The sequence below is a fragment of the Lemur catta genome, chromosome Y (genome assembly GCF_020740605.2).
Source record: "Lemur catta isolate mLemCat1 chromosome Y, mLemCat1.pri, whole genome shotgun sequence".
Lineage (NCBI taxonomy): Eukaryota > Metazoa > Chordata > Mammalia > Primates > Lemuridae > Lemur > Lemur catta.
The window spans coordinates 869742-894476 of NC_059156.1; the positions used below are offsets into that span (position 1 = coordinate 869742).

Consider the following 24735-nt stretch of genomic DNA (forward strand, 5'->3'; position numbering starts at 1 on the left):
TATATATATATACTTACAGAATCTTTGAGGTTTCTACTTTCCTAATAAATCGTTTGAAATTACCTATTTCACTCTAAAGTGTTTTTTTCTCAAAAGTAATATGCACACAAAAATAACTACTTTCTCCATAATACTCTTACAACTAAAGTTTTCCTTTAGCATGAGATAATAATCTTTTTCATTGCATGTAAGTAAAAAATAAAAGTATGTATGTGTTTTGTAGGCCAGAGTGGCCACATGTTCAAAGAGAAACATAGCATGACATTTTGCAAATAGTCATTCAGGATTCTGAAATGTGTGGATTTTAATTATACTCCCATAACACTTCATCATAAGCATTATAATGACCCTTAAGCTATATAAAGAATAAAAATATAACCTATAGAAATAATATTCTTAAAATTATTTGCACTTTAAAGCCTACTGGAATAAAATCACTACAGATGTTATTCTACTATGTTCCCCAGGAGTATATTGCTACCATCTGGCACCTACAACCTTGAATAAGATGGGATACGTTAATGTTGGTGGCATGATAATACTTTATTTTTGCACAACAGATGACAAATTAAACAAAATTTTGTTCTATTACAACAAATTAAGTTCACAATACTCTTCTAAAAAGGCATTGCAAGATCTACTATGTTTTATTACCTGAATTACCCTAATACAATTTGCAAAACAATTTACTTCTGAAATTCAAATGGTTTGTAATTACAATGTAGAAGAATATTACTCATCACACCTACTTCTGACATCACTTACAAGGCTCTTAACAAGTCAATCACACAGAGACTCTACAGTTAGACTCTCTACGCATCTTACCTTTCACTGTCCTTAATATTCCTTAGAAAAGTAAGCTAATAATTCTCACCTAATATAAAAACCTTTCATTTTACAAAAACTCTAAGCCATAGCATCAAGTAATTTGCATCAATATTTAGTTTTCAAATATCTAAACTTTTTAATGCAAAACAGGATATTTTCAGGATAGTCGTAACTCACCATAAATCAATCTCTTTCTTTTAAACCTACATACACATAAATTTTCTAACTATTTTAACTTTGAATCATTCTCTATAGCCAACACTCTGCTGTAGAGTAATTTCTGAGTATACTGGTGCCTTAAGTCTTTCTACCAGGAATCCTCTAATGTTTACCTAGACTGGATTTTTGATTAAATACCTTTTCACATTGTGGCATCTGTAAAATATCTTTTAGTATCAACTCTGGTGTTTTCTAAGATGTGTTTTTTGAACAGATGTTCTGCATTTATTACATTTGTAGAGTTCCTCTCCACTCCAAATTGTCTCAACTTAAATAAAATTTGAGCAATTAATGATTTATTCTGGTATAGATTATCCTATGCACAATAAGATCTGTGATACAAGTAAAAGTCTTCCACTACTCTTTAAAGTTGTACTACTCTTCCCAGTATATTCTCATGACACTCTAAAACTTCTACCTTCTAAAAGACACTTTGAAAGTTGTACATTTATATCATTGTTACCCAGCATGACCGTCTGATGTTGAGAAATATGTAACCAGTTAACGTTATTAAAGACTCTCACACTTTGTTTACAATTCTAGGATTCTGCCCATGTATGAATTTTTTGATGTACAGGAAGATAAGAGCACCAGGTAAAGGCTTTGAAACATTCTTTATATTTGTAGGGTTTCTCTCTTGTATGAATTATCGCATCACTAGAAAACCTTAAGCAATATTTAAAGACTTTCCTGCATTCTTCACATTTGTAGAGTTTCTTGTCTATGAATTCTCTTATGTACAGTACGAGATGCGCGCTGGCTAAAGGCTTTGCCACATTCTTCACATTTGTAGGGCTTCTCTCCGGTATGAACTACCTTATGTACCTTTAGCTGAGAGGTATGGCTAAAATCCTTGCCACATTCTTTACATTTGTAGGGTTTCTCTCCAGTATGAATTCTCTTGTGTGCAGTAAGGTATGAATACCAATAAAATGCTTTGCCACACTCTTCACATTTGTAAGGTTTCTCTCCAGTATGAATTTTCTTATGCATAGTAAGATATGAGGACTGGGTAAAGGCTTTGCCACACTGTTCACATTTGTAGGGTTTCTCTCCAGTATGAATTCTTTTATGCACAGTAAGATACGAGAACCGCTTAAAGGCCTTGCCACATTCTTGACATTTGTAGGGTTTCTCTACAGTATGAATTTGTTTATGCATAGTAAGATATGAGCAGTAGAAAAAGGCTTTGCCACATTCTTCACATTTGTAGGGTTTCTCTTTAGTATGAATTCTCTCATGTTTAGTAAGGTATGAGAACTGCTTAAAGTTTTTGCCACATTCTATACATTTGTAGGGTTTCTCTCCAGTATGTATTTTTTTATGAACAGTAAGATATGAGCAGTAGATAAAGGCTTTGCCACATTCTCCACATTTGTAGGGTTTCTCTCCATTATGAATTTTCTGATGCTTAGTAAGATATGAAAACTGGTTAAAGGCTTTGCCACATTCTTGACATTTGTAGGATTTCTGTCCATTATGAATTCTCTTATGCATAGTAAGATATGAGCAGTGGGTAAAGGCTTTGCCACATTGTTCACATTTGTAGGGTTTCTCTCCAGTATGAATTCTCTTGTGTGCAATAAGGTATGAACACCAGTTAAATGCTTTGCCACACTCTTCACATTTGTAAGGTTTCTGTCCAGTATGAATTCTCTTATGAATAGTAAGATATGAGCAGTGGGTAAAGGCTTTGCCACATTCTTCACATTTGTAGGGTTTCTCTCCAGTATGAATTCTCTTATGCATAGTAAGATATGACAACTGGGTAAAGGCTTTGCCACATTGTTCACATTTGTAGGGTTTCTCTCCAGTATGAATTCTCTTGTGCGCAGTAAGGTATGAAAACAAGTTAAATGCTTTGCCACACTCTTCACATTTGTAGGGTTTCTCTACAGTATGAATTCTCTTATGCATAATAAGATTTGACAACTTGGTAAAGGCTTTGCCACATTCTTCACATTTATAGGGTTTCTCTCCAGTATGAATTCTCTTATGCATAGTAAGATATGACAACTGGTTAAAGGCTTTGCCACACTCTACACATTTGTAGGGTTTCTCTCCAGTATGGACTGCCTTATGTGTACTAAGATACGAGAAGTGGTTAAAGGCTTTGCCACATTGTTCACATTTGTAGGGTCTCTCTCCAGTATGAATTCTCTTGTGCGCAGTAAGGTATGAAAACCAGTTAAATGCTTTGCCACACTCTTGACATTTGTAGGGTTTCTCTCCAGTATGAATTCTCTTATGAATAGTAACATGTGACAATTGATTAAAGGCTTTGCCACATTCTTCACATTTGTAGGGTTTCTCTCCAGTATGAATTCTCTTGTGTGCAGAAAGGTATGAGCACCAGTTAAATGCTTTTCCACACTCTTCACATGTGTAGGGTTTCTCTCCAGTATGAATTCTCTTATGCATAGTAAGATATGACAACTGGTTAAAGGCTTTGCCACATTGTTCACATTTGTAGGGTTTGTCTCCAGTATGAATTCTCTTATGCGTAGTAAGATAGGAGAACTCCTTAAACGCTTTTCCACACTCTTCACATGTGTAGGGTTTCTCTCCAGTATGAATTCTCTTATGCCTAGTAAGATGTGCCAACTGATTAAAGGCTTTGCCGCATTCTTCACATTTGTGGGCTGCCTCTCCAGTATGAATTGTGTTATGATTAGAAAGACTTGAGCAAGATTTAAAGACTTTGCCACATTGTGTACATTTGTAAGGTTTCTCACCATCATTAATTTTCTCACGTTCAGTAATATGTGAGCATTGGTTAAAGCCCTCCCCACATTGTTTACTTTTAAGAGGTTTCGCTACAGGATGTCGCATCTTGTATCTATGTATATTTGAGAATTTTTTGAAGACATTCAAACGTTCATTACACTGGAAGATTTTGGTGTGGGTAGTCGGTGAACATCGGTTAAGTCCATTATAACACTGTATCTGTTCCTTACACTGACCCACACTTTCACAATCTCTCATTAAGTTTAAATTCTCAAGGCCACAGCTTCCGTATCTTCTCGGTATCACTTTTTGAAATGAAATATTTATGCTCTGTTCTGGCAAACGGTGTTGGGTGAAATGAGAAGACATAGCTGAAAGAAATTTAAAAAATAACAAATTATTCCACTTGTGTCTTTTTTTCTGAATCAGATTAATATACATTACAAATTCAACATGTAAAATTATACCAAGCACATTAGCAAGATGGCATAATACAATATACAGACCCTAATTCTCTTTTAAATAAATAAATAGAACAAAATTATACTGACAAAATTGCCTTTGTGGGAATTCTAATTGCTAGGTCAGAGTTTGCAGCACACCAGGTGAGCACAATGCCAAGAGCCACACAGAAGAGAAAGAAGAGTCTGTTATATTTACCCATCATGGCCTTTCCTCCTTAATATAACACAGTGCATACAAAAGTAAATTCCCAAACCCCAGTTTCTCCCTTAACAGAGAAAGAAAATAGTGACAGCCGTGACCATCCTTCTGGCTTTTTGGGGCACTTACAAAGACTGGTTTCTATCTACCATAAGACAGGGTGCTTCAAAGAACAGTGCTATGATTTGAAGGGCAGACTCGGTGTTCTGAAACCAAAGGTAAAAGATTGTTACAGCAGCAGAGGGACTTTAATACCACAGACAGGGAACAGGTGTAGCAAATGATGACAGGCTCTTCCGAAGAAATGTGAGAAAATTGTTTTAACTGGAAAATAAACACAAAATTCCACAGAAGAAACATCTTCAGAGCAGATTTGGGGCTTCTTCTATCTCTAGTACAGTCCATTGTTTCCAGAGTTTCCCAAGAGAAAGTCACTTTGATAAAGTTTCTGACAAGTGGCTTTTTTTAATCCTCAAATCTCTACCAAAGATTACAACACACATAAAATATCAGGGTACCATAGCCCAATCAAACAAACAACATAATCAGAAATAAACCACCAAGGAATGGAAATGTATAAAGTAACTGAAAAAAAAATTAAAAATAAACATCTGGGCTGGGCCCAGTGGCTCACTCCTCCAATCCTAGCATTCTGCGAGGCTAAGGTGGGAAGATGACTTGAGGTTGGGAGTTTGAGATTAGCCTGAACAAGAGTGAGACCCTGTCTCTACCAGGAATAGAAAAATTAGCTAGTGTGTTGGTGCAAACTGGTAGTTTAAGCTACTGGAGATGATAAGGCAGGAGAATTGCTTGAGCCCAGGAATTTGAGGTTGCTGTGACCTATGATGATTCCCCTGGCACTCAAGCCAGGGTAACAGAGCAAGACTCTGTCTCTAAAATTAAAGAAAAATAAAAAAATAAAATAAAATAAAATAAAATAACCATGTGAATGATGCTTAATGAGTGAAATGAGAATACTGACTACGAAATGAAATCAGGAAAATGAGAATATCAATGAAAAATAAAATCATAAAAAGAAATTAAATTGTTTAGCTGAAGCATATGATAATAAATGACTGAGAAATTTTCTAATGTAAGAATAAAGACATAAAAAATCAAGAAGCTCAACATACTTCAGCTAGGAGAGACACCAAGGGACACCTAACAAGGCAGATAATAAGCAAAGTTTTGGAAATCACACACAAGAAGAGAATCTTCAAAGCAGCGGAGCAAAAATGATGTGTCAATTGCAAAAAGAATAAAAACTTCAAAGCAGAAACAACATATTAAGCAAAACTGCCCATTTAAATAAAGAAAAATAAAGACTGATCAAGATAATTAGATTCTGAAAAGGTTTATCACCACTAGACATGCCCCACAAAAAAATGCCAAAGAGAGCCCCTTGCATTGAAAATAAAAAGATGCTAGAAAACAACACAAACTCACATGAAAATAGATAGCTTTCCTGGAAAAATACATAAGTACACTTAAGTAAAATTCTGTAGTATTATAATGAAAGTACAGAAAACACTTTTAGTCATGCTCTAATACTTGCAAACAAAAACAAAAAAATACCACTAAACCTCCATTAATGGGTGTACAATGTAAAAAGATATAATTGGTGATATCAATAACAAAAGTCGAGGGCAGAAGTAATGACGAAGAATTTTTATATACAACTAAAGTTAAGGTGTTACCAGTTTAAATAGATTCTTGTAACTATAAGAAGCATTGTATAATCACTAACCACAATATCTATAACGACACACTAAAATAATAAGAATTGAGTCAAAGCATGTGACTACAAAACACAATGAGACACAAAGATAGAAAAATGGGGCAAAATAGCTACAAGAATCAAAATAATCATAATAATAAGATGGCAATAGTAAGTCCTTCTCTTTCAGAAATTTATATAAATATTCAGGGGCTGAAATTCACAATCAAAAGACAATTGAATAAAGACAGGAATTTAAGAAAATCAAAAAAAGCAACTCTGTATTGTGTGCAAGAGACTCATCATCAATCAAATGAACAAAATGGACTAAAATTGGGAGGACAGAAAAAGACATTCCAAGCAAATTTTAGTCCAATGACAGTAGGGGAGGTCACAATTAGGCATATACAGTATATTTTGAGGCAAAAATTCTCCTATTTCATAAAATATACTTCAAGTAAAAACTGTTATAAAAGACAAAGAAAGATATTAAATAACAAAAAAGTATTCATTCACTGGGAACCTATCATTTATTTTTATATATTTATATATATAATGTTATATATCTATCTGTATAAAATCAGGGTTGCCAAACATGTAAAGCAAACATTCACAAAACTGAATCAAGAAATACATAGCAATATAATAATGTTAGGATATTTCCATACCCTACTTTTGGTAATGAATAATAATGTGGCCGGGTGCAGTGGCTCACGCCTGTAATCCTGGCACTCTGGGAGGCCGAGGCGGGTGGATCACTCGAGGTCAAGAGTTCGAGACCAGCCTGAGCAAGAGTGAGACCCCGTCTCTACTAAAAAAATAGAAAGAAATTATCTGGCCAACTAAAAATATATATAGAAAAAAATTAGTCGGGCATGGTGGTGCATTCCTGTAGTCTCAGCTACTCGGGAGGCTGAGGCAAGAGGATCACTTAAGCCCAGGAGTTTGAGGTTGCTGAGAGCTAGGCTGATGCCACGGCACTCACTCTAGGCCGGGCAACAAAATGTGACTGTGTCTCAAAAAAAAAAAAAAATAAATAATAATAATAATAATAATAATGCAAGACACAATATTAATCAGGGAACAGAAAACTTGAAAGCACTATAAAACAAGTATATCTAATACGTATTTAAAGAACACTCCACACAACAGCACAATACACAATCTTTTCAATAGTTCATAAGACACTCTTTTGGACTGAACATCTGTTAGGACACTAAACAATTCTTTATAAACTTTTACAAATTAAAAGCTTACAGATTATTGTTTGTGACCAACCAAAATGGAATGAAAGTAGAAATCAATAACAGAAGGCAAGCCAGAAAATCCACAAATAAATGGAAACTAAATCACACATTCTTGAGAATGCTCTTGCTCAAGGGTTGGAGGACTCACTATCGTAAATATGTCCATACTGCCCAAAATGATCTACAAATTCCATGCAATCTCTTTAACATTTTCAATGTCATACTTTGCAGAAAAAGAAAAAGCAGTTCAAAAATCATGTGGAATGCCAAAGAACATGAAGAGCCCAACAATCTCCAAAAAAAGAAACAATGTTGGACGCACCACACCTTCTGACTTCAAGACATGTTACAAAGGCACAGTAATCAAAGCAGTGCGCTACTAGCGTAACGGCAGACAACGAGACCAAGGAAAAAAAACAGGGCAGATATAAAACTATCACATAAACGGTCATATGAAGAGTTATTTGGACACACATATTCCTTGTAACATTATTCATAAAAGCCAGTATGTGAAAACAAACCAAACTTGCCTCACAAAACGAATAGATAAATATAATTTGGCATATAAAAATAATGGAATACTACTCTGCTTTTAAAAAGCAGGAAATTTTCTAACATCTATGATAAAGAAAAGTCTTGACATTGTTAAGTGAAATAAGCCAGTCTCCCCTAAAAAACAGATACTTCACAAATCTACTTATATAAAAAATATAAAGTAGTTACATTTTTAGAGACAAAAAAATAGAATAGTGTTTGTAAAGGACAGTGGGGAAAATAGGTAGTTGGTTCATGTATGTTGAGTTTCAGTTTTACAAGACAAAAATGTTCTAGAGACTTATGTTGCATAACAATGTCAACATACTTTACATGACTAAAGCATATAATCAAAATATTTAACACTGTAAATTTCATGTGTTTTTTTACAATGAAAAATAAACAATAATACCAAAAACAGTGTTTTCAAGCTTTTCAAAAATTATCTTCAAATGTTTCACACAAGGATAATATATATTCACCAATAAATACCTGTTGAAATTAATAAAATTTTCATGGCTATTCACCTAGACACAGGATAAAATAACCACTGACCACCAACCAAGAAAAAAATACTATTCATAAATAAATTAGGAGTAATATTTATACAGGCAAACAAACACAAAGAAAATCACATTGGCAAACATGACTGATTTATACTTGACTTTTGCTACACAATGTCTTAAAGTGTACAGGTAAAAACTAAAAACATAACTAACTGATGTGAGGTAACCTACTTTAAAAATGAAACAGAACTATAAAACTACAAAACAAAATTTAAAAAAATTTTAACCCATGAAATTCTGAATAAGCGTAGTGTATTACTGAAGAATTCTAGATAACTATAATTTTCAAGAATGACTGGGCATCCATGAAGAGCACAGATTTTAAATCATTACCATAAGGTTAGGGCAGTATTACTTCACAAAAACATATTATAATCTTTCATAAAAAAGCTTTGATAAAAAAATTTTAAAGATTAGGCATTCAAATGACACTAGAGCAACTGCTGTCTTATGTTATTAATATATTGCTGCTCTTACACAAAAGAGAAAGGCTGACTCCAGGTTTCAGAAGCAAAACAAAAGTGTTAAATTTCTTAATACAGGTAAAATATGGATGTTGTAAAATATGGTGTGAAACTCATATATAAGATGCACAATTAGGAATAAATTATGTTATCATTCAGATAAAGGTTGGTAACATTGGATGAAAATGCTAATATTTGCAGGCAACAAATTGAAAGATACGAACCAGTCATTTTAATAAATGTGAGGTGCATGCTAATTATCTAATTCAGATTTTATAAAACATAAATTTCAGCACACTATTTCAGAAATCTGAAAGTTCTCTATTAATACATGCACAATATAAAATAATATAATTTTTCACGTTAATAACAAAGTGGGGGTGTAAACAGCTGTGGTTTTTTTATTTCAAATGAAGTTAAGTTGCTAATGTTTCTGTACTCTCCATTTGTCCAGGTGTTCAAAAAGAAACTACCTATATATCTATATATGTTATGCAAAAGAAAACAAAAACAATCAAAGAAGGTAATACAAAAGCAATAAAATGAAGGCATTAAGAGAAGAAATGAGGGTAACGACACAAGAACTGAAGAGTAATTTCACTTCTTTCAATAATTACTTTAAATATAAATGGACTAAACTCTTTAATATAAAAAAGATAGTATGAGTGAATGGATTAAGAATACATGAGTTTTGGCTGGTCCGAAGGTAGTGAGTTATCTCACTTGATTGTTCACAGTCAGTTACAGATTAAACTCCTGTTCTACTACTTTCTCCCTTCTCACTACTGCACTTGACTAGTCTTTAAAAAAAAAGTAAAAAGATTTAAATATACTTTAAAAAATGAAAGAAAAAAAGAAGAATAAATGAGTTTCTACAATATTCTGTCTACAAGAGACTCATTTTAGCTCTAAGGTGTCAAATAGGCTGAAAATAAAAAAATAAAAAAAATATATTCCATGAAAATAGTAACTACAAGTGGGCGTAGGGGGCATAATTATATTAGACAAAATATACTTTATGTCTAGGTATGGTGGCTCATGCCTGCAATCCTAGCACTCTGGGAGGCTGAGGCAGGAGGATCGTTTGAGCTCCGGAGTTTGAGGACCAGCCTGAGCAAGAGTGAGACCCTATCTCTACTAAACAGAAAAATTAGGAGGGCATGGTGACATATGTCTGTAGCCTCAGGTACTTGGGAAGCTGAGGCAGGAGGATCACTTGAGCTGTGGAGTTTGAGGCTGCAGTGAGCTATGATGATGTCACTGTAATCTAGCCAAGGTGACAGAGCAAGACTATCTCCAAAGGAAAAAAAAAAAATACACTTTTGGTCAAAACTGTCATGAGAAACAAAGACTGATATTACAAAATGATAAAATGAGTCCATTTACAGGAATCTATAACAGTAAAATATATATGTATGTAAGTGTATCTAAAAGCACATGTATAGGTTACATATATTATATAATGTGTTGTATAATATTACATCACATGTATATATGACATTACATATTTCAAATATATGAAACAAATATTGGCAGAAGTGAAGCAAGAAATACACTGTAACACGGTGACTAAGACCCCACTTTCAAAAATGAATAGAAAAATCAGATATGAGCTCAATAATAAAATAGAAAACTCAAACAGCATTATACACCAATTAAACCTAACAGACATGTACAGAACTCTCAAGTCAAAAGCAGCAAAATATACAATGTTTTCAATTACACATGGTATCTTATATTAGAACACATCAAGTCTGATCAAATTTAAGATGACTGAAATCATACAGTGCATGCTGACCAAAATGAAATGAAACCAGAAATGAAAAGCAGAAGAAAAACTGGCAAATCCAAAAAGATGTGGATATTAACCATACTCTTAAACATATTCTTGCTCAAGAATTGGACTATTTGACATTATTAACATGTCAGTAATACCCACAGTGACAAATTCAATGTAACCTCTCTCTCACAATCCCAATGGCACCTTTTTTTACAAAAGTATTTTAAAAATTCTAAAATTTATTTAGAAACTAGGATTAGCCAAATACCCTTTAAAAAGAAGAACCAAGAGACAATACACTTCCTGATTTCAAAATGTATCACAAAGCTACAAAAATAAAAACAATGTGATACTGGCATAAAGACAAATAGATCACAAAACAGAATAGAGAGCCCAAAAAACTGGTTTTCACAGGGGTGCCCGTGACCACCCAATGGAAAAAGAGAGTCTCTTCAACAAATGCTGTTGACAACTGGATACCTATATAAAAAAAAACTGAAGTTGGACTAATCCCTTGCACCACATACAAAAATATTTTTAAATGGGTTAAATACTTAAAACATAAAAAATATAACTAATAAAACTCTTAGAATATATAGGAAAAAGATCATGACATTAGTCTTAGCGTTGTTCTTTTGGATATGACATCAAATGCATAAGCAAAGGAACAGAACAGAACAGTGGGACTAAACGATATTTCAGAATTTATGTACATAAAAGAAAACATTCAGTTGAATGAACATGCCACCTAAGAAATGGGTCAAAATATCTGTAAGTCACATATATGATAGGAGTTAATACTCAGAATACATAAACTAAAATAAAACAAAAACTGAATAACTCAATTAAAAAATGAACAAAGAATTGAACTGACATTTTCCCAAAGATACACAAGCGTGCAGCAAGCATTTGAAAGGATACGCAATATTACTAAATTTTAGAGAAATGCAATGCAAAGTCAGTGAAATATCACCTCACACTCAGAACGGGCAATATAAAAAAAAGTTTGTCAAAGATATACAGGAATGTTTTTTGAAATACTGGTGGGAATAAATGATGCAGACATGATGAAAAATATATGAAGAATACTAAAAAAATTAAAAATGAAAAGTAACATATGATCCAGAAATCCCAAGTCTGGGTCTCCATCCCAAGTATGCAGTGCAGAAGCTAGAGATGTGTGCACACCCACGTTCACTGTAGCATCACCCCACACACGCCAGAGGCATGGATAACAGATGTCACTCACATGATGAACAGATAAAGACAATGGAATATTATTAAGCCTTAAAAATAAAAATCTTAGGCCAGGTGTGGTGACTCATGCCTATAATCTTAGCACCTTGGGAGGCCAAGGCAGGAGGATTGCTTGAGGCCAATAGTTTAAGGTCACCCTGAGCAAAATATTGAAACTGTTGTCTTGTCAAAAAACAGAAAAATCAGCTGGGCATGGTGGTGTGTGCTTGCAGTCCCAGCTACTCTGGAGGCTGAGGCAAGAGGACCACTTAAATGCACTATACCACAGGCTACAGACTGAGACCCTGCCTCCTGTCTCAAAAAAAAGAAGAAAAGAAAAAGAAAGAAAATATTGCCAAATTCTATAAAGACAAACCATGACATTATCCGGCTAACTGAAATTAGCCAGTAACAAGGTGACAGAGAGTTTCGGATTGCACTTAATATGATGTATTTTAAGCAGTCAAATTCAGAAACTGAAAATAGAATGAGTTTTGCCAAGGGCTGGAGAGAGGGTAAAATGGGCAGTTGTTACTTAATAGGTGTTTAGTTTTAGCTTTGCAAGACGTAAAAGTCCAGAGGTCTTGTGCATAACAATAAAAATACACCTACTATTAATCAAATGTACACTTAAAAACATTTAAGGTGGTAAATGTTCTTATTTTTAAATAATTCAAAAAGATAGCTAAAGTAGCTATGCATTTTTTAAAATGACCTTTTTTTTTTTTTAAACAACAAGAGGTATATTTATTGAGTTTAACAATGAACAACATAAAATGCGCCATTAAGGATGTGGGCAAAAAGGTGCAAGCCCCAACTGCGGGGTCTGCAGCCGCCGCGGAGCGACCCTCGGCCCGCACTGCCGCCGGCTGCGCGCTCCCCGTGGGCCGTGCGATCCAGGTCCCGCAGCCGTGGGGCCCGTCCAACTGCGGTTTTCCACGCGTGTCTGCACGCGAGCGACCAGGCCCCGGCCCGCGGAGGGCCCGGCGAGCTCGCAGCCCACGCGGGCGCGGGGAAGGGCAGTGCCGCGCTCACGCGGGACACACACACGAGGCCCTTGCCCACCTGCCCGCCTGGCAGCCCGCCTCGGCTCCGCACCCACAGCCACACCCGCACCCGCCAGGCGCCACCCCGCACCGCACCCACTCCCGCACCCGCACCCGCCGGGCGCCACCCGCACCGCACCCACACCCGCACCGCACCGCACCCACACCCGCACCCGCACCGCACCCACACCCACACCCGCCAGGCGCCACCCGCACCGCACCCACACCCGCCAGGCGCCACCCGCACCGCACCCACACCCGCACCCGCACCGCACCGCACCCACACCCGCACCCGCACCGCACCCACACCCACACCCGCACCCGCCAGGCGCCACCCGCACCACACCCGCACCCGCACCCGCCCCCGCCGGGCGCCACCCGTCTGGAATGCGACGCAACAGTTGCCTCCGAAACGCACTGAAGCGCAGGAGCGTCTCCCTCCTACCAAGCCGACACGCATTCCTCACGAAGTGCACGGCGCGTTTAAGACTAGCTCCGTGACTGCTCACCCAGACAGGACGAAACCACCATGGAAAACCAGCCAGAAAAAGAAATACACAGAATAGTCATAGCCAAACTTGGGGTAATATTTGTAGAGACAAACTCACATACGTTATTTTTAATATACACGGCACATTCATATTTTAAACACACATTGCCTTAGAAGTGTTGTGATTTCATCCAAAATTTTAATACAACAGGGAAAGCAAACACACAAAAAAACTGACGTGTAAAAAAGAAACACAGTAATATGGAATCGCAAAACGAGAATAAAAGAAATGTTTAGACATAAAATCCTGTGTGAAATATTGCTTTACCATTAAAAAAATTTTTTTCTGGATAACTACAATGTTCAACTATGACTGTAAACCCATGTACAGCAGGTTTTTTAAATCATTGCTATGCTATACAGCAATAAAATTTCACAAAAAATGTATTAAAGGCCGGGCACGGTGGCTCACGCCTGTAATCCTAGCCCTCTGGGAGGCCGAGGCAGGTGGATTGCTCGAGGTCAGGAGTTCGAGACCAGCCTGAGCAAGACCCTGTCTCTACTAAAAAAAAAAAAAATAGAAATAAATTATCTGGCCAACTAAAAATCTATATAGAAAAAATTAGCCGGGCATGGTGGCGCATGCCTGTAGTCCCAGCTACTCGGGAGGCTGAGGCAGGAGGATCGCTTGAGCCCAGGAGTTTGAGGTTGCTGTGAGCTAGGCTGACGCCACAGCACTCACTCTAGCCAGGGCAACAAAGTGAGACTCTGTCAAAAAAAAAAAAAAAAAAAAAAAAAAAAAGTATTACAATCATTAACAAAAGGATCTAATCAGAATATCTAAGCATTTAAAAACATTAAAGATAACTTTTATTATGTTATTACAGTATTCATGCTATTCTTACAAAAACTGAAAATGCTGTAATTCATCCTTGGCAGCAAAGAAAAGCTTATATTTGAGCATAAAGTAAAAATAAATTTTGAAAAATATGATGGGAGTCACTGCCATGTAAAATAAACATTTGGCAAAAATTATATTATAATTTAGATATCGGTTGAGAAAAGAGGATGACAATTCTCCCATCCAAGTACTAACCAGGCCCGACCCTGCTTAGCTTCCGAGATCAGGCACATTGGGGGTGTTATGGCCGTAGATGACAATTCTAATGATTCGTTTTTGCCTGCAGTAAACTCAAACGTTCAAGTGAACCTTTTAATTATTATGGGATACCTATGGATTATCTAATTTATTTCTTGCATAATGTGAAATTCTAGCATATTATTCTGAATTTTTGAAACTAAAATTGTAGAAAATTTAATATAGAATAAAATGGAAAGTGAAAATACACAGAGTGTGAAATCAGGAAGATGATGGAATAAAAAGCCCCCCGCTTGTTTATCTCCCCATAACAACGAACATTTGGCAGCCACCTATGACAAAAGTGCCTCTATGACAGCCCAACACAGTGGCTCACACCTGTAATCTCGGCTACTAGGAGGCTGAGGTGAGAGGATCACTTCAGTCCAGCAGTTGGAGATGAGCCTGGGTGATATAGTCAGATCACTCTTAAAACCGTGCTTTTATGAGAGCTTCAGGATCCAGAGAGAAGGGCGTAAAACCCTGATAAAGCCCTATACCAAGGAGGGTTATTTTAAGAAGGCAGGCCCTCATTCATGTGGCAAACTTGGGAAACCCTCGTCTTAGCTACAGAACAGGAAATGGCCCACTCAACTTGGTCCCGCTGAGAGTTATGCAGTGACTACGTAGGCACCTCCAGCTTCTCCCAGTCATGGTCTGGGAGTGGTGCTGCCTATCCAGAGACCTGAGAAGCGATGACCGTTTGTGGTCATGGAGACAGTCCTACAGACCTTAGTTCTCACTGTGGCCTCTGAAGCAGCTCTGTGACTCAGTTCCATCCCTCTTAGCCACAGTCCTAGGCCAGTCCTGCCCACCACGGTACCCAGGCAGTGAGCTGGGGCAACCCTCTGACGTCCTCAGCGGGAGCAACGCTCATCCGTACACCTGATACCAGGCCTGCCCCAGGCAGAACCAACTGCACGTGCCTCCCCCACAGATCAGTGTCCTGAAGGCTCATGAAGACAGGATTTACAGCTACACAAGCCCCTGCTAAGAAGCCCACATTAAAGACAGACCTCACTGCATACCTGGCAGCAGAACTGACACCCAGCTATAACCCATCTTATCTGTAAACCCAAAGGAGATCCCATCAGCCAAGAAGGGAAGGGTACCAAGAGGGAACATCTCTACCTGCTGGAACTGGCTCATAAGCTGGAAAAGGTGTTAGTTCCTTCAATGCACAGACACCAATGCAAGTTGTATTATGCCCATTCTTAATGCTTCTATTTTAACATATATATATATATATATATTTTAGTTGTCCAGCTAATTTCTTTCTATTTTTAGTAGAGACAGGGTCTAGCTCTTGCTCAGGCCGGTCTCAAACTCCTGAGCTGGAGCGATTCACCCACCTCGGCCTCCCAGACTGCTAGGATCATAGGCGTGAGCCACCGCGCCTGGCCAGTGTTCTGGAATTTCTAAACCAAATACCAATATCACCACTACACTCACACATTTCACATATGATGAAAAAAGGAAAATTAAAAACTGGTTTAACAGAGTTTCTCAAAACATACATAGATATTCCCATGTCCTGAAAAACAATGCAAGAGCAGTGAGATCCTGCAGTCTCTTATAAGCCATCAACAAGACTTGGCTTTTCACTGTAACCTCAAAGGAAGATCACTGAAGGGAAGGTCAAGTCCTTCGATAGCTTAAGAACAAGGGACAGAGATGCCCAAATGTGAGAACAAGAGAAAGAAGCCCAGGCTGTTCAGAAACCATTTCCATTGGAGCAGAGTTTTCCAAACCACACTTTAAGGTCTGGCTTCCTCCTTAACCTGTGGACCTCTCACCTGTGTCATCTGCTTCACTCACTTCCACCTACCTGGGTGTTCTGCTACTGTCTCATGTCTCTTCACCTTCCAGGGCTCTTTCCTTTGCTCCAGACAGGTGATCAGGTCTGGCTTAGAGGCTGCAAGACCTGTTTTATTAGAAAAATTTATATCACTCTTGCTGGTATTCTCCAGTTACCAACCGAGTACTCTGCTCAGTAGAGAAGAGAAAATGTTATGGAAGATTTTAGAAAATTAATCAAAAAGTATCATTTTCTGATAGAATCTTGACAATATTTAAGAACTGTTAAAAGTTGTGGGTCCTTACATCTATTACCCAGTCCTAGTGAATTAAAAACGGATGGTGGAAATGGGATTTAAGGGTGTGGACAACAATATTTTATACCACTAAATTTCTGGGATTACCACTAATCTAGAGTGAAAGATACAGATCAGCTCAAAAAAGAGTAAGATTAATGTCCAGATAAAGAATGTTGAAGATTTTTTTTTCTATACCAACAAATCCCCCAGTTTTCCTTAGAAAGAATAATCTGAAACTCATTCATATAAAGCAGAAACTCCCAGAAAACATTCCACAAGGGAGGGTTATGAAATCCTTAGTGTGGAATAGAAATTGTGTATTGAATTGATCCTCACCCAGGGAGAACAGGTTTCTGTAGTTCTCTAACATCACATCCCTATACAAATTCCGCTGGGCAGGGTCCAGGCACTCCCACTCCTCCAAGGAGAAATTTATGGACACATCCCCGAATGTCAACAGTTCCTGAAAGAAAAACACATATTTACAATGTGGCTGTGGGAAGAGTTCTTAACGTGACTCCAGGTGAAGTGAGAGAGGGAGAGGACTGGTTCTCACTCAAATGAGTGACTGCTATTGTTTAAAAGGACAATTTTTAACATAGAAATATTCTCTAAATCTGAGGAAGGAGGATGACATAAGATCCACAAAACCAGTGTAGATACTATAGTTTTCTAGATGATACAGTTGTAAAATTCAAAGCACCAGCAACCATGTACATTTTTGAGTGCTGCATTTACATCATACAGGATTAGCTATATAATATATATATTCCAGATACAAAGTAACGCTGAGTTAAAAGGTACCTCTCAAACTTTAATGAGTGAAACAATGAACTGGAGATCTTATTCAAATGCAGATTTTCATTCAGGAGATCTGGGGTGAAGCCTGAATTTCTAACAATCTCACAAGTGATGTCAAAGCTCCTGGTCCATGAGGAATGCCTTTCAAACACCCAGTAAGTGGCAAATCCCAGTTTATCTGACCAGAAAATGAAGATGAGAGCCTTCATTTTCCAAAGTAAGCTATATGCAAAGAGAATCTAAAAAGAAAAAGGAGCTTCCAAATTAAACGTGACAGTTTACACACATCAGTTGGTAAATCTTCACGAGGTAATTAACTCTACGGTGGAAAAATCTGTCAGACAGAACGTTAACCAAGTGAATAAAATTAGCAACAACTGCAGTAGGACAGTTGTTTTGATGCACACAGGAAGACACACGTTCACTGAAAGTTCAGTAAATGAAAATAACTATATATCATATCAATATGACCACACAGAGGAAACTCTAGTTGACTTTAAAGTCCAGTACACTAATAGGGAATGTTTACTGAGGTATACATGTTCTATCTGTACCAGACATTCAAAATGACATAATTTCCAGGTTTTAGAAACTGATGCTAAACATATAAATACAGGAAGCTTCCAATATGCTTTTACAATGTAGTATTACCTGAAGTAAAAAGTGAATAAAGTCAGCAAAGACAACTTGAAGTTAATTGCAACTGTCAAATTAGGTACTGAAGTCCTAAAAAATAAGATTACATTCAACCCAGAATTTCACTAAAAATTAATACATTGTATATGTATGTGTTATTGAAATACAAACATAAAGATGAAAAATATGTTATGTGGAGTTGATTTAAGACATAAAAAATCTAAACATTATTCACTATTGTGAAAATAGCATTTTCTAAACAAATATGCATTTTTATCTATACCTGTCTATATGTTTATATATTATCCATCCATCCAGAGGATGTATGAGAAATAAACTTAAAATAAATGGGAGTGGTCTAATAAAAGATGCGTTTGAAATGTATGAGGAAAGTTAGATTATTACATAGCGTCCAGAGACTTGCATATCACATCAGAAAAGTGAGATTATTGCCTCAAATCTTTCAGATGACTGAAGAGAATATGGCAAAAAAAAAAAAAAAAGCTGCACTTAGGATTATTACCTTACAATAAGGGAAATCATGTTCATTTGTATGGGGAATAAAAGTCCTTCTTAAACTGAATATAAAATATAAAAAGTATCATTGAAAAAGTCTGACAAAGTAGATGATCTCAAAAATAAACGTCTCTGTACCATTGTGCCTGGACCTATGAACAAAGTTCAGCGATCTATATATGTTTTATAATCCTCTCCCTCTGATGTTTTACATTCTCAGGCCAGTAGGGCTTCATTACCAGAACCCTCTAACTTTCAACTAACTATTTGACTTTTTTGAGTTTTTTCCCAGAACTGGCAGAATTTCTGAGAGACAAAGGAATTGAAGGCCCTTGCTCAGGAATCCTGATGCCAAGACTCACCATCCCTCACTAACCTGCTCCAATGCATGTAGTACCTCATCACTTTTAACACAACCTGCCCCAATGCATACAGTCTTTTGTTTTTTTGGGTTTTTTTATGCCTTTTTATTATTTTAAACACAAGGTACTTTGTTAGTAGCATATAGTCTTTTGTTAAAAATCTTGCCCCTTCTGTGAACTGGGAAGTGTGAAGAAGTAAAAACACACACACACACACACACACACACACACACACACACACAAAACTTGCCTTTATGACTTGCAGGAAAAGAAATACAGGAATCGTTGTTTGTAACAGAAACTGGTATTCTCCACACTGTGGCTTTTTTGAGCACCAAATCTGTAGACATATCTTATCCAGTTTTTTCAAACCCAATTTTACTTAATTTTCACAAGATCTTTTCAAGCTCTACTAATTCTTAAAAATGCATGGTCTGGTTTACATTTTAAAAAGAATTTCCCTCGTTAGTCTAAATAATATAAATGCAGATGTCATGCTATCCCAGCAACTGCAGGAAAATATGAGAAGACTGGTTTCATGATAATCACTTTCCTTTGTCTGATGAATTCTGCAGCTATTTCAGAATACTCATGAAACCTCCCAGATAACAGTACACTAATCCCACAATAAGCCTACTAAGCTACTAAATAATGTATTCCTACTTTTATGGAAATAGCAGTATTATTTATTATGAGAGCTTCTATGGATATTCTTAGTCTACAGTTTAAAAGACAAGCATACATAACTCTACAAACCAGTTTACAGACCAACACATATGTAAGGAATAATTACACTACATATAAATTTCTCCTGTAAAGAAAATAAAAATCTCAGAACCCCCTCCCGCCGCTTATGTAAAAGGGAAGCTGAAGTCTGGAGGCCGAGTCATGCAACATCTGCTTCCAAATGAACAGCTCTTACTAACGTTATGCATCAGCCAGATCCCCGTGAGAAGTAAAAGGGCTCAGGTATCCAGGTATCTACAAGGACTGACCCCACAGATCATTCACGAAGAAATTCTTAGCTGGCCTCCCATAAACAAAGACATACAAATTGTAACTTTAGGTTTGCAGGCTAAGTCTACTCCTCAATCTGAAGTCTGTCTGATTCCACAGAAATGTTGATTACAGGCTTCTCTTCCCAGGTACAGGGGACAGAGGACAAGATCAAGCATTCTTCCAACTACCCAGGGACATCTACATAATTGGTTCTTCCTTTACTCTCTTTTTTTCTTCAAAAATTCACCTTACCTTATGTAAAATGGAGATTTCCTGGGCACTGAGAAAAGTCTAACAAGAATGTAACCACTTACCTCACTTCCCCCCTGCTTTTTATTTCTGTGTGCCCACTTCTGTTAAATACCGAGTTTCCACATCACCTTAATGTGAAACAGACCACAGATGCTTCTGTGGTTTGTGCTTTTCCCAGGAACATCTCAAACTTTGGTGTAATAAACCTCAACTGATTGAGATCTTTGCCTAAGTCACTTGTTGTGGGTTCTCATAACAAAGGTCATATCCAAGGTTACATGAGTCCGAGTCTTCCAGGGAGCTGTCCTCACCTTCACTCAAGTAAATTATTTAGACTTTCTTTCTCAAGCTTCTTTCTTTACGTTGACATTTCTGGGGCTCTAACCAAGATGCTGAGTGACCTCCTTTCCTGCAAACATCAAATACTCCTCCCGGACTCAGTACCTGGCCAGCCAGAAGCCCGAGTTCCTCTGGCTCCAAATACATTCTTGCATATAAGGCATGAGTCCTCTTGAATTCGGTTACTCTTTCAGGAGGTCTAGAGCTTACGTAAGCTCTCTTTCTTTCAGGACTCCCTTTCTAGAGCAGAGACTTCTGTCTCTGACTACAGAAAGGATATGCAGCTTTCAAGATTTTAAAAAACCTTCCTTCCCTGCCTCTTCCTCAGAAAGGAAGGTCTGGTTAATAGTACTGACAATCTATTAATAGTACTGGCAGTTCCAGTTTATTTTGGCATAAAATCATATAACATCCTTTTAAAATTGCAGCTGCTCTCTACCATTTATAATTCAGACCTTTTTTAAAAAATTTGTTGCCAATTCTTATTACATTCAAACCAAAAAATGCATGTGGATTAATCCTCTAACCCCCAAAAGAAGCAGCAACTGCTCCCTGTGACCCACGTATATGTGGTGGGGAACTAGAGATCTTACTGAGATGCTGGGACATTTCTCACGGATGTGTAGCAGTCTCAGGGCCTCCCTACAAGGATGTCTGCCAGGGACTTTCAGCTCAGCTGGAAGCTGCACATACAGAGTGGTCACCAAGCACCTTCACACTCTTCTACCACAAGCTGATCAGCGATTCCAAGAGAAGTAAAAGAGCAATTCACAACTTTTTAATATTTAATTTTCTTTTTACCTTTTTTTTTTTTGAGACAGAGTCTCACTCTGTTGCCTGGGCTAGAGTGCCGTGGCATCAGCCTCGCTCACAGTAACCTCCAACTTTTGGGCTCAAGCAATCCTCTTGCCTCAGCCTCCTGAGTAGCTAGGACTACGGGCATGCGCCACCATGCCCGGCTAATTTTTTCTCTATATATTTTTAGCTGTCCGTATAATTTCTTTCTATTTTTAGTAGAGACGGGGTCTCGCTCTTGCTCAGGCTGGTCTCAAACTTCTGAGTTCAAACAATCCGCCCACCTTGGCCTCCCAGAGTGCTAGGATTACAGGCGTGAGCCACCGTGCCTGGCCTCTTTTTACTTTTTAAATTTCAGAATATTGGGGTACAAACATTTTGGTTACATATATTACGTTTGCCTCACACAAGCATGCCCTTCCCCCATATAGTGCACTAAGCACCCATTAGTTGTGAGTTTACATACCCCCAAAACCCCACCACCACCTGACCAGCACCCAGTGAATATTACTTACATGTGAGCACCTTAGTGTTGATCAGTTAGTACCAATTTCATGGCCAGCACATGTGGTGCTTGTTTTTCCATTCTTGTGATACTTCACTTCAAAGGATGGGCTCCAGCTCTATCCAGGATAATACAAGAGGTGCTAGATCACCATTGTTTCTTGTGGCTGAGTAGTACTCCATAGTACACATATACGACATTTTATTAATCCACTCATGTATTGATGGACACTTGGGTTGTTTCCACATCTTTGCAATTGTGAATTGTGCTGCCATAAACATTCAAGTCCAGATGTCTTTATTATAGAATGTCTTTTTTTCCTTTGGGTAGATGCCTAGTAGTGGGATTGCTGGATCAATTGGTAGTTCTACTTTTAGCTCTTTGAGATATCTCCAAGTTACTTTCCACAGGGGTTGTACTAATCTGAAGTCCCGCAAGCAGGCAATGTAAGAGTGTTCCTACCTGTTCACATCCACACCAGCATTTGTTGTTTTGAAACTTTTTGAGAAGTCATTCACACTGAAGTTAGGTGATATCTCATTGTGGTTTTGATTTGCATTTCCCTGATGATTAGACAGGTTGAGCACTTTTTATATGTTTGCTGGCCATTATTCTATCTTCCTCATCTTTTCGGTTCATGCCCTTTATCCACTTTTTGATGGAGATGTGTGATTTTTTTTCTTGCTTATTTTCTTAAGTTGTATATAGATTCTTGTTATGAGCCCTTTTTCAGATGTGTAGAAAACAAATATTTTTTCCCATCCTGGAGGTTGTCTATTCACTCTAATGATAGTTCCCTTGGCTGCGTAGAAACTTTTTAATTTGATCAGGCCCCATTTATTTATTTTTGCTGCTGCTGTGATTGCTTTGGGGTCTTCTTCATAAATTCTTTGCCTAGGCCAATGTCTATAAGAGTTTTCTCAACATTTTCTTCTAGAATTCTTAAGGTTTCACACCTTAGGTTTAGATCTGTTATCCATCATGAGATAATTTTTGTCAGAGGTGAGAGGTGGGGATCCAGTTTCAATCTTCTGCATGTGGTTATCCAGTTTTTTGAGCACCATTTGCTGAATAGAGATTCTTTTTCCCAGTGTATGTTTTTGTCTACTTTGTCAAAGATTAGCTGACGATATGAGGAAAGTTTTATTACTGGGTTCTCAGCCTTGTTCCAAGGATCTATATCTCTGTTCTTGTGCCAGTTCCATGCTGTTTTCATTATCATAACCTTGTAGAAAAGCTTGAAGTCTGGTAGATTAATGTCCCAATTTGTTCTTTTTGCTTAAGATTGCTTTGGTCATACCAGGTCTTCTCTGGTTCCGTATGAAGCAGAGAATTAATTTTTTTCTAGATCTGCAAAGAATGATGATGGTATTTTGATCGGGATTGCACTAACTCTGTAGGCCACTTTGGGTAGTACATTTTAACAATATTGATTCTCCCAATCAATGAGCATGGTAGGGTTTTCCATCTGTGTACATCTTTCACAATTTCTGTCCTCATCATTTTGTAGTTCTCCCTATATAGGTTTCTCACCACCTTCGTTAAATATATTCCTAAATATTTAATTCTCTTTGATACTGTTATGAAAGGTGTTGCGTCCTTGATTTGACTTTTGGCTTCACTGTTATTGGCATATATGAATGCCACTGAATTATGTGCATTGATTTTATATCCTGAGACTTTACTGAATTCATTTATTAATTCCCAAAGTCGCTTGGTGGAACCCTTGGGATTTTCTAGATATAATATCATATCATCAGCACAGAGTGAGAGTTTGACCTCTTCTGCCCCCATTTAGAGACCCTTAATTCCCCCCTCTTGACTGATTTCTCTGGCAAAGACTTCCAGCACTATGTTGAATATAAGTGGAGATAGTGGGCAACCTTATCTGGTTCCAGTTCTAAGCAGGAATGCTTCCAATTTTTCCCCATTTAGTATGATATTGGTTGTGCGTTTATTGTATATACGCAATAATTTTAATAATTTTAACATATGACCCATCTATGCCTCTTTTGTTAAGATCTTTCATCATAAAAGTATGCTCGATTTTGTCAAGTGCTTTTTCTGAATCTATTGAGAGAATATGGTTTTTGTTCTTGCTTTTATTTATGTGGTGAATTGCATGCGTAGATTTGTGTACGTTGGACATTATCTTCAAGCTCTGAGATTCTTTCCTCTGCGTGATCCACTTTATCATTAAGGCTTTCCACTGTGTTTTGTTCTTCCTTGAATGCCTCTTTCTTTTCTAGTATTTCTGTTCTGTTCTTTCGTAAAACTTGAATTTCTTTAGAGATGTTTCATTTATTTCCTCTATTGTTCTTATGGCTTCTTTGTGTTGGATTTCTATTCCATTGAGTTTTCTTACAATCCATATTTGGAATTCTTCCTATCATTTTAATCATGTCACTTAAGTTGGTGTCCGTTGCTGAGGATCTAATGATTGCTCTGGGGATCATTTTTCTCTATGATCTTTCATGTTTCCTGCATTCTTTTGCTGATTGCTTCTTATCAGGCTACTTGGTCAAGAAGTGAGGGTGCTAGGGCTGGATGATGGTCCTGTCTCCTTATGGGTCAAGGCCCCCTGGAAACATCAGCTAAACTTATGTGTATTATCGGTGGAGCTCCATCCTGCAAATGCCTAGTTAAATGGACTCACATGACTCTAGATGACTCAAAAACATAATGGCCACAATTGGGTTCTCTCGAAATTATTGCATTATTACATTTCAATGCACAACTGGAAAAATCGGGTTTTAAAACCAAATTTTGGAGGATGCCT

The 24735-nt window shown here is 37.3% G+C and overlaps 1 pseudogene; it reads right to left on the bottom strand.

Moving 5' to 3' along the window:
* Positions 1 to 1586: 1586 nt before the first annotated feature.
* LOC123629031 lies at positions 1587 to 20803 on the bottom strand (annotated as a pseudogene).
* Between the last annotated feature and the right edge of the window lie 3932 nt (positions 20804 to 24735).